The sequence below is a fragment of the Ranitomeya variabilis genome, chromosome 4 (assembly GCF_051348905.1).
Source record: "Ranitomeya variabilis isolate aRanVar5 chromosome 4, aRanVar5.hap1, whole genome shotgun sequence".
Taxonomy (NCBI): Eukaryota; Metazoa; Chordata; class Amphibia; order Anura; family Dendrobatidae; genus Ranitomeya; species Ranitomeya variabilis.
The window spans coordinates 688,251,869-688,268,426 of NC_135235.1; the positions used below are offsets into that span (position 1 = coordinate 688,251,869).

Below are 16,558 nucleotides of genomic sequence, written 5' to 3' on the forward strand. Positions count from 1 at the left end.
TGTACAGGGGAGATGGGTCCTGCCACTGGCCACAGATTGAATGGCATTTCACACATTCCGAAAGTGTGAAGGCCCTTTTTGCTCCTCCCTAATTGACACCAGAAGATTCTACCCTGCCCTATCCCCTACAGTTTCTTTAATGGTAACCTGTCAGCAGATTTTGCCGCTATATGATGCAGCCATTGCCTTTCAGGTCTTATCTACAGCATTCTATAATGCTGTATATAGGCCCCCGATCCGACCTGCAAGTGAAGAAAAATAAGTTATATTATACTCACCAGGGGTCGATCCGATGGGTTTCGCAGGTCCGGGTGTGGCGCCTCCCATCTTCTTGTGATGCCGCCCTCCTGCTTCTCCCTTGCTCCCCGGCATTGGTTCTCCTGCGCAGACTCACTTTTCTGCCCTCTTGAGGGCAGAGTAAAGTACTGCAGTGCACAGGCGCCGGGCTTCTCTGACCTTTCCCATCGCCTGCATGCTGCAGTACTTTACTCTGCCCTCAACAGGGCAGAGAAGTATGCCTGCGCAGGAGCGCGATGCCGGGGAGCGAGGAAGAAGCAGGAGAGCGGTGTCGCAAAAAGACAAGAGGACCCGGACCTGCGGCCGCTCAGGACCGCCCCCCAGGTGAGTATAATATAACTTATTTTTCTTCACTTGCAGGTCGGATCACGGGCTTATCTACAGCATTACAGAATGCTGTAGCTAAGCCCTGAAAGGCAGTGGCCGCATCTTATAGCGGCAAAATCTTCTGACTGGTTCCCTTTAATCTCCAATTGAGACTTATTTCACAAGAAATTTTCCTCTTCCTCCACTCACCCTCCTTTCCATAACTCTGTTTGAGATTCTGAAATAATTATTCCCTGATCTAGATGTATATATGTGGAAATCTCTTAGAATTTCATTGCTATAGACCTACTCATCAGACTTCATCCCTGATGTTTTTTTACTTTCTTAGACTTAAGTTCTAATCAGCGAATTCGATATTTATTTGCGTATAAGGAACTTCTTATAACAGACACCTTTTGCACAAATCAAAGTTAGCTTTGAGCTGTTACACATATTAAATAACGCAACCCCCTCCCAAAAAGTGAGGGTGTTTACTGACCATACATTACTGGCAGCAAAAATGATTATTACCAGATTGTGGGTAATTACCAGATCGGGAGCCCCATATAATGCTCCATACAGTTTATGATGGGCCCCATAAGATGCTCCATACAGACATTTGCCCCATATAATGCTGCACAAATGCTGATTATGGCCCCATAAGATGCTCCATACAGACATTTGCCCCGTATAATGCTGCACAAATGCTGATTATGGCCCCATAAGATGCTCCATACAGACATTTGCCCCATATAATGCTGCACAAATGCTGATTATGGCCCCATAAGATGCTCCATAGAGACATTTGCCCCATATAATGCTGCGCAAATGCTGATTATGGCCCCATAAGATGCTCCATAGACACATTTGCCCCGTATAATGCTGCACAAATGCTGATTATGGCCCCATAAGATGCTCCATAGAGACATTTGCCCCATATGCTGTTGCTGCGATTAAAAAAAAAAATCACATACTCGCCTCTCGTCGCTCAGGCCCCCGGCACTTGCTATAGTCACCTTTACGCGTTCCACCGCCGGGCGCCGCTGTGTCTTCTGCACTGAAGTTCAGGCAGAGGGCGGCGCGCACACTAATCGCATCATCGCACCCTCTGACCTAAGCGTCACTGCGGAAGACGGAGCGGCGGTGGAACCAGGAGAGGTGAATATCACACAATACCCCCGTTATATTCAGCTGCTCCTGGCATGGTCCCTGCACGTACCTGGTTCTCTGGGCGCCGGCAGCTTCTTCATGTGTTGAATGAATATGCGGCTCCACCCCTATGGGAGTGGAGTCGAGTCCATATTCATTACTGTAATGAGCGGTACCATGTGACCGCTCAACACAGGAAGAAGCTGCCGGCGCCCGGAGAACCAGGGACGTGCAGGGACAGCGCCAGGAGCGTATGTACTAGTACTTAGCCTGGCTAATAGCTGTAAATCATTCAGCTGAGGCGATGAAAGCTAAATCTCCGAGCACTAAAAAATACTCAGAGGACAACCGAGCATGCTCGGGAAATCTCGAGTAACGAGTGTATTCGCTCATCACTTGTGCCGACCCGTCCTCTTCCTCCTGTGCCTTCTAGACCCATATGTTCAACAGTGAGTGAGCTGCCATAGTTTCTACTTTAAAAAAGCCAGCTATGGAAATACTTTGCCCACTTCATCCTTTGGAAGTGCATTGAGCTGTTGGTTGGGTTAGTGCTACAGGGAAGTGCTTCTTTCTTAGCGAGTGTGTCAGGAGCGTAAGTGCGAACGGCGGTAAGTGTGTGACTTGTGTTTTAGTGACTTTGGATTCAGGGAGTTTCCAAGGGACGAATTACTGAATTATTAGCTGTATTTTAATAATACTTTGTATTTATTTTTATTTCACTTTTCTGTCTGGTGCAATCCCCATTAGGAAATGTGCTCCACTATTGTTAATGCCATCCAGTGCACATCTTGCCACATGTATGCAATCCTTGATCAGCTGGTCGAGGGTGCATACTGCGGTGCGAGATGTGAGCACGTTGAGCATTTGGAAGCCCAGATTCTGAATCTAAATGTGCAGCTAGCAACACTGAGATCTATAGACAATATGGAAAGGAGTTTGCTGCTCACTGAGCAGACGCTTAATGGGATAGATGAGGGGGAGGATGGTAGGATGGAGCTGCAGGACAGTGAAGCAGCAAGCTGGGTGACAGTTGAAAGGCCAGGTAGCGGGAAGAGTGCCAGGGAGGCTAGTCCTGATCTGGCACACCCCAATAAGTTTGCTAAGTTGGCAGATGAGGGGGGTGCCTGTACAGGGGTGGCACTGCTGCAGCCAGGCATGTCCTCTGAAAGCCGGAGGAGTGTCTGCTCCAGTAAGGGGGGAAATAGGAGAGCAGGGCAGGCCAGACAGGTGCTGGTAGTGGGGGACTCAATTATTAGGGGAACAGATAGGGCAATCTGTCACAAAGACGGGGATCGTTGAACGGTGTGCTACTTACCTGGCGCTCGAGTCCGACACATCGCTGATCTGGTTGACAGATTACTGGGAGGGGCTGGTGAGGACCCAGCGGTCATGGTGCACATTGGCACAAATGACAAAGTTAGAGGTAGGTGGAAAGTCCTTAAAAACGATTTCAGGGAATTAGACTGCAAGCTTAAAGCAAGGACCTCCAAGGTGGTATTCTCTGAAATACTGCCTGTACCACGTGCCATGCCAGAGAGGCAACGGGAGATAAATAATTGGCTCAGGAATTGGTGTAGGAAGGAGGGGTTTGGGTTCCAGGGGAACTGGGCCGACTTCTCAGTTGGCTACAGGTTCTACGCTAGGGACGGGCTGCACCTCAATGGGGAGGGTGCAGCTGTGCTGGGGGAGTAAATAGCTAAAAGGTTGGAGGAGTGTTTAAGCTAGGGATTGGGGGGAGGGTATAAATTTTATAGGAGGGGAAGATTTACAGCTACTAGCCAGCCTGAGTACATGTGGGCACCGCCTGGTTGCTAGGGATTCCCCACATGTAATCAAGCTGTCTAATAGCTGCAAATCATGCAGCTACGGCAAGGAAAACCCGAGCAACGAGTATACTCACTCATCACTATTAATAATTTAAGAAAGAGTAGAGGTGCAGAGAGATACGTAAAATGCATGTATACTAATCCCAGAAGCCTCGCCAACAAATTGGAGGAATTAGTATTAATTTTGTTGGAGCATACTTATGACATGGTGGAGATATCTAAGACATGGCTGGACGAGAACCATGACTGGGCTGTTAACTTGCAGGGCTATAGTCTGTTCAGAAATGACTGTAAAGATAAGCGAGGGGGAGGTGTGTGTCTATATGTAAAATCATCCTTAAAACCCATCCTGCATGATAATATAGGTGGATCTAATGAAAATGTAGAGTCCTTGTGGGAGGAGATAAGACGAGGGTGAAAAATCATAAATTACTGTCATTATTATGGGGGACTTCAACTACCCTGAAATAGATTGGGGAACAGAAACCTGCAGTTCCAGCAAGGGTAATCAGTTTTTTGACAGCTTTGAGAGACAATTACTTTCACAACTGGTTCAGGACCCAACAAGAAGGGGGGCAGAGCTAGACCTAATATTAACCAACAGGCCAGACCGCATAGCAAATATAAGGGTTGCGGGTCACTTGGGGAATAGTGATCACAAAATAATAAGTTTTCGTGTATCCTTTAAAAAGATGTGTAGTAGAGGGATTACAAGGACACTAAAGGATGAGAGATGATCTTGGTGCAATTAACTGGGACGATATCCTGAGACATAAAAATACACAAAGAAAATGGGAGACGTTTATTAGCATCCTGGATAGGACCTGTGCACAATATATACCGTATGGGAATAAACATACTAGAAATAGGAGGAAACCAATATGGCTAAATAGAGCTGTAAGGGGCGCAATAAGGGACAAAAAGAAAGCATTTAGAGAATTAAAGGAAATAGGTAGTGAGGAGGCATTAAATACAAAAAATTAAATAAATTCTGCAAAAAGCAAATCAAGGCAGCAAAGATTGAGACAGAGAGACTCATTGCCAGAGAGAGTAAAAATAATCCCAAAATATTCTTTAACTACATAAATAGTAAGAAACTAAAAAATGATAGTGTTGGCCCCCTTAAAAATAGTCTGGGTGAAATGGTGGATGACAGTAGTTACACAAGAAAATCCCATGACAGACTGTTAGGGTTCGAGTTCCCTCCTCTGCACAGGGGAAATCTCAGGCCATCTCCGCTGCGGTCTCCCATTCTTCTCCTGCCGCAGTGGAGGCTGCTCAGCGGAGACGTCAGTCTCAGTGTCTCGCTCAATCTGACTCTGAGAGGAGGATTACTGCTGCTCTTCCAGCTTCTGCTATTGTAGTCAGTGCTGGGCAGCGGCGAGCAGACGCTTTTGGGACTAAGTCTTGCTTTTCTCTTTCTGAGCATGCCCAGGGTAAGATCTCTCATTGGAGATGAAGGGTCACATGCTTGGATACTGCAGCAAGGTCCTGAAGGTGCTCAGGCTTTGCGGCAGCTTCTCATTGGTCCTTCTTTGAAGGTCCTGTTCGGGCTGCAGCTATAAAAGGCTCGCATGGTCGCACGGCCATGCGCTAGTGTCTTTCTAAATTATGTGCTTTGCGCCAGTGTGGTCATGTGTGATTGTGTTCAGGGACCCGGCTGAAATAAGCCCCTAGAATGCTGGCACCTCCGGCAAGGAGTTTTGTGTGCATGCATGACCACTGACTGCTCTCTCTTGGGTAGTTAGCCTGTGCTCCTGTGAAGTTAACAGGGCGCAGAGCTTTGCTTTCATGGCTGCTCTGTGAGTTATCCGAGCTAGCCAATACCGCCATATTGTGCTGCCATTTGTCTAGCAGCAGGTTCTCCTGCACGGTGGACCCCGGGCTGCGAACGCACCAATAACAATAAAAACTATTTTCCTCGGTGCGTTCTGCTAGCCCTAACACAGACAATATGATCAGTGATTTAAAAAATTCTCCATTAAATGTCACCTGCTTAACCCAGCAGGAAGTACGGCAGCGTCTAAAAATCACTAAAGTTGACCAAACCCCGGGCCCGGATGGGATACACCCCCGAGTACTGCAGGAATTAACCCCTTCCCGACCTTTGACGCATACGCTGCGTCATGAAAGTCTGTGCCTTCCCGACCTATGACGCAGCGTATGCGTCATGGAGGGATCGCGTCCCTGCAGATCGGGTGAAGGGGTTAACTCCCATTTTACCCGATCTGCAGAGACAGGGGGAGTGGTGCTTCAGCCCAGGGGGGGTGGCTTCACCCCCCCGTGGCTACGATCGCTCTGATTGGCTGTTGAAAGTGAAACTGCCAATCAGAGCGATTTGTAATATTTCACCTAAAAAACTGGTGAAATATTACAATCCAGCCATGGCCGATGCTGCAATATCATCGGCCATGGCTGGAAATACTAAAGTGACCCCCCCCCACACCCACCGATCGCCCCCCCAGTCCTCCGTTATGGGGTCCGGTCCCCTCCGTCCGCCTGCCGGCTCCCCCGTCCTCCTGTCCGCTCCCTCCTTGCTCAGATCCCCCCCCCCCTGTGCTCCGATCACCCCCCCTGTGCTCCGATCCACCCCCCCACCACCCCTTCATACTTACCGATCCTCCCGGTGTCCTCGCTGGGCGCCGCCATCTTGGAAAATGGCGGGCGCATGTTCAGTGCGCCCGCCGAATCTGCCAGTCGGCAGATTCCTTACAAGTACATTTTGATCGCTGTGGTAGGTTCTATCACAGCGATCAAAATAAAAAAAATAATAAATAACCCCCCCCCCCCTTTATCACCCCCATAGGGACAATAATAAAATAAAGATTTTTTTTTTTTTTTTTCCACTAGGGTTAGGGTTAGAACTAGGGTTAGAACTAGGGGTAGGGTTACGGGTAGGGTTAGGGGTAGGGTTATGGCATGTGCACACAGAGCGGATCGGCCGCGGATCGGCAGCGGATCGGCAGCGGATCGGCAGCGGATCCGCAGCGGATCGGCAGCGGATCGGCAGCGGATCCGCAGCGGATCCGCAGCGGATCCGCAGCGGATCGGCCGCTGATCCGCAGCGGATCGGTAGCGGATTGGCCGCGGATCCGCAGCAGATTGGCCGCGGATCCGCAGCGGATTGGCCACTGCGAATTCGAAGCAGTTTTCCATCAGGTTTACAGTACCATGTACACCTAAGGAAAACCAAATCCGCTGTGCCCATGGTGCGGAAAATTCCGTGCAGAAACGCTGCGTTGTATTTTCCGCAGCATGTCAATTCTTTGCGCGGATTCCGCAGCGTTTTACACCTGTTCCTCAATAGGAATCCGCAGGTGAAATCCGCACAAAAAAACACTGGAAATCTGCTGTAAATCCGCAGGTAAAGCGCAGTGCCTTTTACCTGCAGATTTTTCAAAAATCGTGCGGAAAAATCTCACACGAATCCGCAACGTGGGCACATAGCCTTAGGGTTAGGGTTGGAATTAGAGTTAGGGTTGGAATTAGGGCTAGGGTTTGAAATAGGGTTAAGATTAGGCTTGTGGTTAGGGTTACGGATAGGGTTAGGGGTGTGTTGGGGTTACAGTTGTGGTTAGGGTTGGGATTAGGGTTACGGTTGGGATTAGGGTTAGGATTAGGGTTGGAATTAGGGTTACGGGTGTGTTGCGGTTAGGGTTGTGGTTAGGGGTGTGTTGGGGTTAGGGTTGTGATTAGGGTTATGGCTACAGTTGGGATTAGGATTAGGGGTGTGTTGGGGTTAGTGTTGAAGTTAGAATTGAGGGGTTTCCACTGTTTAGGCACATCAGGGGTCTCCAAACGCAACATGGCGCCACCATTGATTCCAGCCAATCTTGCGTTCAAAAAGTCAAATGGTGCTCCCGCCCTTCCAAGCCCCGACGTGCGCCCAAACAGTGGTTTACCCCCACATTTGGGGTACCAGCGTACTCAGGACAAACTGGGCAACAACTGTTGGGGTCCAATTTCTCCTGTTACCCTTGCAAAAATAAAAAATTACTTGCTAAAACATAATTTTTGAGGAAAGAACAATTATTTTTTATTTTCACGGCTCTGCGTTATAAACTTATGTGAAGCACTTGGGGGTTGAAAGTGCTCACCACACATCTAGATAAGTTCCTTCGGGGGTCTAGTTTCCAAAATGGGGTCACTTGTGGGGTGTTTCTACTGTTTAGGCACATCAGGGGCTCTGCAAATGCAATGTGACGCCCGCAGACCATTCCATCAAAGTCTGCATTCCAAAACGTCACTACTTCCCTTCCGAGCCCCGGCATGTGCCCAAACAGTGGTTTACCCCCACATATGGGGTATCAGCGTACTCAGGAGAAACTGGACAACAACTTTTGGGGTCCAATTTCTCCTGTTACTCTTGCAAAAATAAAAAATTCTGGGCTAAAAAAATATTTTTGAGGAAAGGAAACACATTTATTATTTTCACGGCTCTGCGTTATAAACTTCTGTGAAGCACTTGGGGGTTCAAAGTGCTCACCACACATCTAGATTAGTTCCTTGGGAGGTCTAGTTTCCAAAATGGGGTCACTTGTGCGAGAGCTCCAATGTTTAGGCACACAGGGGCTCTCCAAACGCGACATGGTGTCCGCTAATGATTGGAGCTAATTTTCCATTCAAAAAGCCAAATGGCGTGCCTTCCCTTCCGAGCCCTGCCGTGCGCCCAAACAGTGGTTTACCCCCACATATGGGGTATCATCGTACTCAGGACAAACTGGACAACAACATTTGGGATCCAATTTCTCCTATTACCCTTGGGAAAATAAAAAATTCTGGGCTAAAAATCATTTTTGAGGAAAGAAAAATTATTTTTTTATTTTCACGGCTCTGCGTTATAAACTTCTGTGAAGCACCTGGGGGTTATAAGTGCTCACTATGCATCTAGATAAGTTCCTTGGGGGGTCTAGTTTCCAAAATGGGGTCACTTGTAGGGGAGCTCTAATGTTTAGGCACACAGGGGCTTTCCAAACGCGACATGGTGTCCGCTAACGATGGAGATAATTTTTCATTCAAAAAGTCAAATGGCGCTCCTTCCCTTCCGAGCCTTACCATGTGCCCAAACAGTGGTTTACCCCCACATGTGAGGTATTGGTGTACTCAGGAGAAATTGGCCAACAAAATTTAGGATCCATTTTATCCTGTTGCCCATGTGAAAATTAAAAAATTGAGGCTAAAATAATTTTTTTGTGAAAAAAAAGTACTGTTTCATTTTTACGGATCAATTTGTGAAGCACCTGGGGGTTTAAAGTGCTTACTATGCTTCTAGATAAGTTCCTTGGGGGGTCTAGTTTCCAAAATGGGGTCACTTGTGGGGGAGCTCCAATGTTTAGGCACATGGGGGCTCTCCAAACGTGACATGGTGTCCGCTAAAGATTGGAGCCAATTTTTCATTCAAAAAGTCAAATGGCGCTCCTTCCCTTCCGAGCCCTGCTGTGCGCCCAAACAGTGGTTTACCCCCACATATGAGGTATCAGCGTACTCAGGACAAATTGGACAACAACGTCCGTGGTCCAGTTTCTCCTTTTACTGCTGGGAAAATAAAAAAATTGTTGCTAAAAGATCATTTTTGTGACTAAAAAGTTAAATGTTCATTTTTTACTTCCATGTTGCTTCTGCTGCTGTGAAACACCTGAAGGGTTAATAAACTTCTTGAATGTGGTTTTGAGCACCTTGAGGGGTGCAGTTTTTAGAATGGTGTCACTTTTGGGTATTTTCAGCCATATAGAACCCTCAAAATGACTTCAAATGTGAGGTGGTCCCTAAAAAAAATGGTTTTGTAAATTTTGTTGTAAAAATGAGAAATCACTGGTCAAATTTTAACCCTTATAACTTCCTAGCAAAAAAAAAAATTGTTTCCAAAATTGTGCTGATGTAAAGTAGACATGTGGGAAACGTTATTTATTAACTATTTTGTGTCACATAACTCTCTGGTTTAACAGAATAAAAATTCAAAATGTGAAAATTGCGAAATTTTCAAATTTTTTGCCAAATTTCCGTTTTTTTCACAAATAAACTCAGAAATTATCGACCTAAATTTACCACTAACATGAAGCCCAATATGTCACGAAAAAACAATCTCAGAATCGCTAGGATCCGTTGAAGCGTTCCTGAGTTATTACCTCATAAAGGGACACTGGTCAGAATTTCAAAAAACGGCAAGGTCATTAAGGCCAAAATAGGCTGGGTCATGAAGGGGTTAAAGGGAACCTGTCACCCCCCCAGGGCCTATTAAGGCACAAGACAGAGGGGAGGCGGCACCAGATAGGATGATGGACGGCTGCGAGGCGCTTGAGTCAGGTAGAAATCATACCTCCCTGACTTAATAGAGGTATGGCGCGAAATTTATAACAGTGATTATTTCAGCATTCCTAGGGATACTAAACATAAGAGCCACCTTCACAGAATGCAGCCTTAGTGCTGCTGAACGTGGCTCTTTTACCTTAATAGGCCCTGGGGGGTGACAGGTTCCCTTTAAGTACAGTCATTCATAAACCATTATTTTTAATCTTTAAAGACTCCATAATAACAGGGTCTGTACCACAGGACTGGCGTATAGCAAATGTGGTGCCAATATTCAAAAAGGGGACAAAAACTGAACTTGGTAATTATAGGCCAGTAAGCTTAACCTCTACTGTGGGTAAAATCCTGGAGGGCATTCTAAGGGATGCTATACTGGAGTATCTGACGAAGAATAACCTCATGACCCAGTATCAGCACGGATTTACTAGGGACTGTTCCTGTCAGACTAATTTGATCAGCTTCTATGAAGAGGTAAGTTCCCGACTTGACCAAGGGAACGCAGTGGACACGGTGTATATGGACTTTTCAAAAGCTTTTGATACGGTGCCACACAAAAGGTTGATACATAAAATGAGGATAATGGGGATAGGGGAAAATATGTGTAAGTGGGTAAAGAGCTGGCTCTGCAATAGGGAAAAAAAATGGTGGTTATTAACCCCTTAAACCATGAGGGTGGTTTGCATGTTAATGACAATTCTGACCACTGTCCCTTCGTGAGATTATAACTCTGGAACGCTTCAATGGATCCCTGTGATTCTGACACTGTTTTCTCGAGACATATTGTACTTCATGATAGTGGTAAAATTTCTTTGGTATTACCTGCGTTTATTTGTGGAAAAAAACGGAAATTTGACGAAAATTTTGCAATTTTCCAACTTTGAATTTTTATGCCCTTAAATCACAGAGATATGTCACACAAAATACTTAATAAGTAACATTTCCCACATGTCTACTTTACATCAGCACAATTTTGGAAACAACATTTTTTTTGTTAGGGAGTTATAAGGGTTAAACGTTGACCAGCAATTTCTCATTTTTACAACACCATTTTTTTGTAGGGACCACGTCACATTTGAAGTCATTTTGAGGGGTCTATATGATAGAAAATACCCAAGTGTGACACCATTCTAAAAACTGCACCCCTCAAGGTGCTCAAAACCACATTCAAGAAGTTTATTAACCCTTCAGGTGTTTCACAGGAATTTTTGGAATGTTTAAAAAAAAATGAACATTTAATTTTTTTTCACAAAAAATTTACTTCAGCTCCAATTTGTTTTATTTTACCAAGGGTAACAGGAGAAAATGGACCCCAAAAGTTGTTGTAGAATTTGTCCTGAGTACCCGGATACCCCATATGAGGGGGTAAACTACTGTTTGGGCACATGGCAGAGCTCAGAAGGGAAGGAGCGCCATTTGACTTTTCAATGCAAAATTGGCTGGAATTGAGATGGGAAGCTATGTTGCGTTGGGAGAGCCACTAATGTGCCTAAACATTGAAACCCCCCACAAGTGACACCATTTTGGAAAGTAGACCCCCTAAGGAACTTATCTAGATGTGTGGTGAGCACTTTGACCCACCAAGTGCTTCACAGAAGTTTATAATGTAGAGCCGTAAAAATAAAAAATAATATTTTTTCACAAAAATGAACTTTTCGCCCCCAATTTTTTTTCCCAAGGTTACCAGAAGAAATTGTACCCCAAACATTGTTGTGCAATTTGTCCTGAGTATGCTGATACCCCCCACTGTTTGGGTGCAAGGCAGAGCTCGGAAGGGAAGGAGCGCCGTTTGTCTTTTCAATGCAAAATTGCCTGGAATTGAGATGGACACCATGTTGCGTTGGGGAGCCCCTGATGGCCTAAACATTGAAACCCCCAACAAGTGACACCATTTTGTAAAGTAGACCCCCTAAGGAACTTGTCTAGATGTGTGGTGAGCACTTTGACCCACCAAGTGCTTCACAGAAGTTTATAATGTAGAGCCGTAAAAATAAAAAATATTTTTTCACAAAAATGAACTTTTCACCCCCAATTTTTTATTTTCCCAAGGGTACCAGAAGAAATTGTACCCCAAAAGTTGTTGTGCAATTTGTCCTGAGTACGCTGATACCCCATATGTGGGGGTAAACCACTGTTTGGGTGCATGGCAGAGCTCGAAAGGGAAGGAGCGCTATTTGACTTTTCAATGCAAAATTGGCTGGAATTGAGATGGGACGCCATGTTGCGTTTGGAGAGCCCCTGATGTGCCTAAACATTGAAACCCCCCACAAGTGACACCATTTTGAAAAGTAAGGATCTTATCTAGAAGTGTTGTGAGAGCTTTGAACCCCCAAGTGTTTCACTACAGTTTATAACGCAGAGCAGTGAAAATAAAAATTATTTTTTTTCCACAAAAATTATTTTTTAGCCCCCAGTAATTTGTCCTCAGTACGCTGATACCCCACATGTGTGGGGTAACCACCGTTTGGGCGCATGGCAGAGCTCGGAAGGGAAGGAGCGCCATTTGGAATGCAGACTTAGATGGATTGGTCTGCAGGCGTCACGTTGCATTTGCAGAGCCCCTGATGTACATAAACAGTAGAAACCCCCCACAAGTGACCCCATATTGGAACCTAGACCCCCCAAGGAAGTTATCTAGATGTGTTGTGAGAACTTTGAACCCCCAAGTATTTCACTACAGTTTATAACGCAGAGCCGTGAAAATAAAAAATAATTTTTGTCCCACAAAAATGTTTTTTTAGCCCCCAAATTTTTATTTTCCCAAGGGTAACAAGAGAAATTGGACCCCAGAAGTTGTCCAATTTGTCCTGAGTATGCTGATACCCCATATGTTGGGCGCACGTAAGAGCTCGGAAGGGAAGGAGCACTGTTTTACTTTTTCAACGCAGAATTGGCTGGAATTGAGATCGGACGCCATGTCGGGTTTGGAGAGCCCTGATATGCCTAAACAGTGGAAACCCCCAATTCTAACTGAAACCCTTGCCCAAACACACCCCTAACCCCAACCCTAACCACCCCCAACACACCCCTAATCCCAACCATAACCCTAACCACACCCCTAACCCTGACACAGCCCTAACCCTAACCTCAACCGTAGATGTAATCCAAACCCTAACCCTAGCCCCAACCCTAACCCCAACCCTAACCCTAACCCCAACCCTAACCCTAGCCCTAACCCTAATGGGAAAATGGAAATAAATACTTTTTTTATTTTTTATTTTTCCGTAACTAAGGGGGTGATGAAGGGGAGTTTGGTTTACTTTTATAGCAGATTTTTAGAATTGGCAGCTGTCACACACTAAAAGACGCTTTTTATTGGAAAAAAAATTTTTTTTGCGTTACCATATTTTGAGAGCTATAATTTTTCCATATTTTGGTACACAAAGTCATGTGAGGTCTTGTTTTTTGCGGGACGAGTTGACGTTTTTATTGGTAACCATTTCGGGCACGTGACATTTTTTGATCGCTTTTTATTCCGATTTTTGTGAGGCAGTATGACCAAAAACCAGGTATTCATGAATTTCTTTTTTTGGGGGGGCGTTTATACCATTCCGCGTTTGGTAAAATGGATAAAGCAGTTTTATTCGTCGGGTCAGTATGATTACAGCGATACCTCATTTAGATTATTTTTTTATGTTTTGGCGCTTTTATACGCTAAAAACTATTTTATAGAAAAAAGAATTATTTTTGCATCGCTTTATTCTGAGGACTATAACTTTTTTTTTTTCACTAATAACGCTGTATGGTGGCTCGTTTTTTGCGGGACAAGATGACGTTTTCAGCAGTACCATGGTTATTTATATCTGTCTTTTTGATCGCGTGCTATTCCACTTTTTGTTCGGCGGTATGATAATAAAGGGATGTTTTTTGCCTTGGTTTTTTTTATTTTTTTTTTACGGTGTTCACTGAAGGGGTTTACTAGTGGGACAGTTGTATAGGTCGGGTCGTTATGGACGCGGCGATACTAAATATGTGTACTTATATTGTTTTTTTTTATTTAGATAAAGGAATGTATTTATGGGAACAATATTTTTTTTTTCTTTATTTAGGAATTTTTTTTTTTTCTTTTACACGTGAATATTTTTTTTTTTACTTTATAACATTGCCCCAGGGGGGGCATCATGTTATAAAGTCAGATCGTTGATCTGACACTTTGCAGAGCACTGTGTCATATCAGCGATCTGACATGCAGGGCTGCAGGCTTACGAGCGCTTGCTCTGAGCAGGCGCTGGTAAGCCACCTCCCTGCAGGACCCAGATGCAGCCCCGCAGCCATTTTGGATCTGGGGCCTACAGGGAGGAGACGCTCGGTACAAGGTGAGCACATCGTCTTGTAGCGAGGGTCTCAGGGAGGCCCGCAGGGAGCCCCCTCCCTGCGCGATGCTTCCCTATGCCCCTGGAACGCTGCGATCATGTTTGATCGCAGTGTGTCGGGGGTTAATGTGCCAGGGGCGGTCCGTGACCGCTCCTGGCACATAGTGCCAGATGTCAGCTGCGATAGTCAGCTGACACCCGGCCGCGATAGTCCGCGCTCCCCCCGTGAGCGCAGCTGATCGCGCTGGATGTGCTATCCCGTCACTGGGAATTAAGTCCCAGGTCACCTTGACAGGATAGTACGTCCAATGGGATTAAGGGGTTAATGGAGCACTCTCGGACTATGTCACGGTTAGCAGTGTCGTACCACTGGGGTCAGTATTAGGCCCGCTTCTTTTTAACATATTTATTAATGACCTTGTAGGGGGCATACAGAGTAGAATTTTATTTTTTCCAGGTCACACTAAACTCTGCAGAGTAATCAATACAAAGGTGGACAATTATGTATTACAGGAGGAATTATGTAAACTAGCAGCTTGGGCTGATAAATGGCAAATAACCTTTAATGGGGATAAATGTAAGGTCATGCTCCCTCTTTGACTGCTTACAATCTGGCTTCCAACCGCATGATTCAATGAAACTGCCTTAGCTAAAGTCACCAACGACCTACTAACCGCCAAGAGCAAGCGACACTATTCTGTCCTCCTCCTGGACCTGTCTTCTGCTTCGACACTGTGGACCATTCCATCCTGCTACAGATTCTCTTATCTCTTGGCATCACAGACTTGACTGTATCCTGGATCTCGCCATATCTAACAGACCGGACATTCAGTGTATCCCTCTCCCACACCACCTCCGCACCTCGCCCCCTGTCTGTCGGTGTTCCCCAAGGCTCAGATCTAGAACTCTTACTCTTCTCCGTCTACACCTTTGGCCTGGGACAGCTCATAGAATCCCACCGTTTTTTTTAGTATCATCTCTATGCAGATGACACGCAGATCTACCTATCTGGACCTGACATCACCTCCTTACTGACCAAAATCCCACAATGTCTGTCTGCTATTTCAGCTTTTCTGCTTGCTTTCTAAAACTGAACATGGACTAATCAGAATTCATCATCTTTCCCCCTTCTCACTCTACCCCTCCACCAAACCTATCCATCAATGTCAATGGCTCACTTTCCCCAGTCCCGCATGCAAAGCAGGCCACAGTTTTCAAGTAACATGGGAAAGAAAAAGGATCTCTCTGGTGCCGAAAAGCATCAAATAGTGCAATGCTTTGGTCAAGGTATGAAAACAGATATTTCCTGAAAACTTAAGCATGATCATCATACTGTTAAGAGATTTGTGGCTTAATCTGAGCACAGACGTGTTCGTGTTGATAAAGGCATAATGAGGAAAATTTCTGCCAGGCAAGTTCATTGGATTAAGAATGCAGCTGCTAAAAAGCCATTACAAAGCAGCCAACAGTTATTTGAAGCCGCTGGTGCCTCTGGAGTCCCTCAAACGTCAAGGTGTAGGATACTTCAAAGGCTTGCTGTGTTGCATAAACCTACTATTCGGCCACCCCTAAACAGTGTTCACAAGCAGAAATGGTTGTATTGGGCCCAGACATACATGAAGACTAATTTTCAAACAGTCTTGTTTACTGATGAGTGTCGAGCAACCCTGGATGTTCCAGATGGATGGAGTAGTGGATGGCCACCATGTCCCAACAAGGCTGCGACGTCAGCAAGGATGTGGAGGAGTCATGTTTTGGGCCGTAATCATGAGGAAACAGCTGGTAGGGCCCTTTAAGGTTCCTGAAGGTGTGAAAATGACCTCTGCAAAGTAAATAGAGTTTCTGACTGACAACTTTCCTCCATGGTATAAAAAGCAGAAACGTGCCTTCAGGAGCAAAATCATCTTCATGCATGACAATGCACCATCTCATGCTGCAAAGAATACCTCTGAGTCATTGGCTGCTATGGGCATAAAAGGAGATAAACTCATGGTGTGGCCACCATCTTCCCCTGACCTCAACCCTATAGAGAACCTTTGGAGGATCATCAAGCAAAAGATCTATGAGGGTGGGAGGCAGTTCACATCCAAACAGCAGCTCTGGGAGGCTATTCTGTCTTCATGCAAAGAAATACAAGCAAAAACTCTCCATAAACTCACAAGTTCAATGGATGCAAGAATTGTGAAGGTGATATCAAAGAAGGGTTCCTATGTTACCATGTAACTTGGCCTGTTGGGATGTTTTGGCGTTAAATAGCTTTTTTGTTCAGTGAATGTGACTTCCTAATGCTGAAAATTCCACAAATGAGCATTTTCAGTTCTTTAAAACATATCAAATGTTTAGAAATTCTACTGTGCCTAATAA

General features: G+C 45.3%; 1 protein-coding gene across 1 annotated transcript in view; it reads right to left on the minus strand.

Moving 5' to 3' along the window:
• The window catches only part of LOC143767648 (uncharacterized), a 140,553-nt gene that overhangs the window by 97,060 nt on the left and 26,935 nt on the right, over nucleotides 1–16,558 (minus strand). The gene's annotated exons all lie outside the window — the stretch shown is intronic.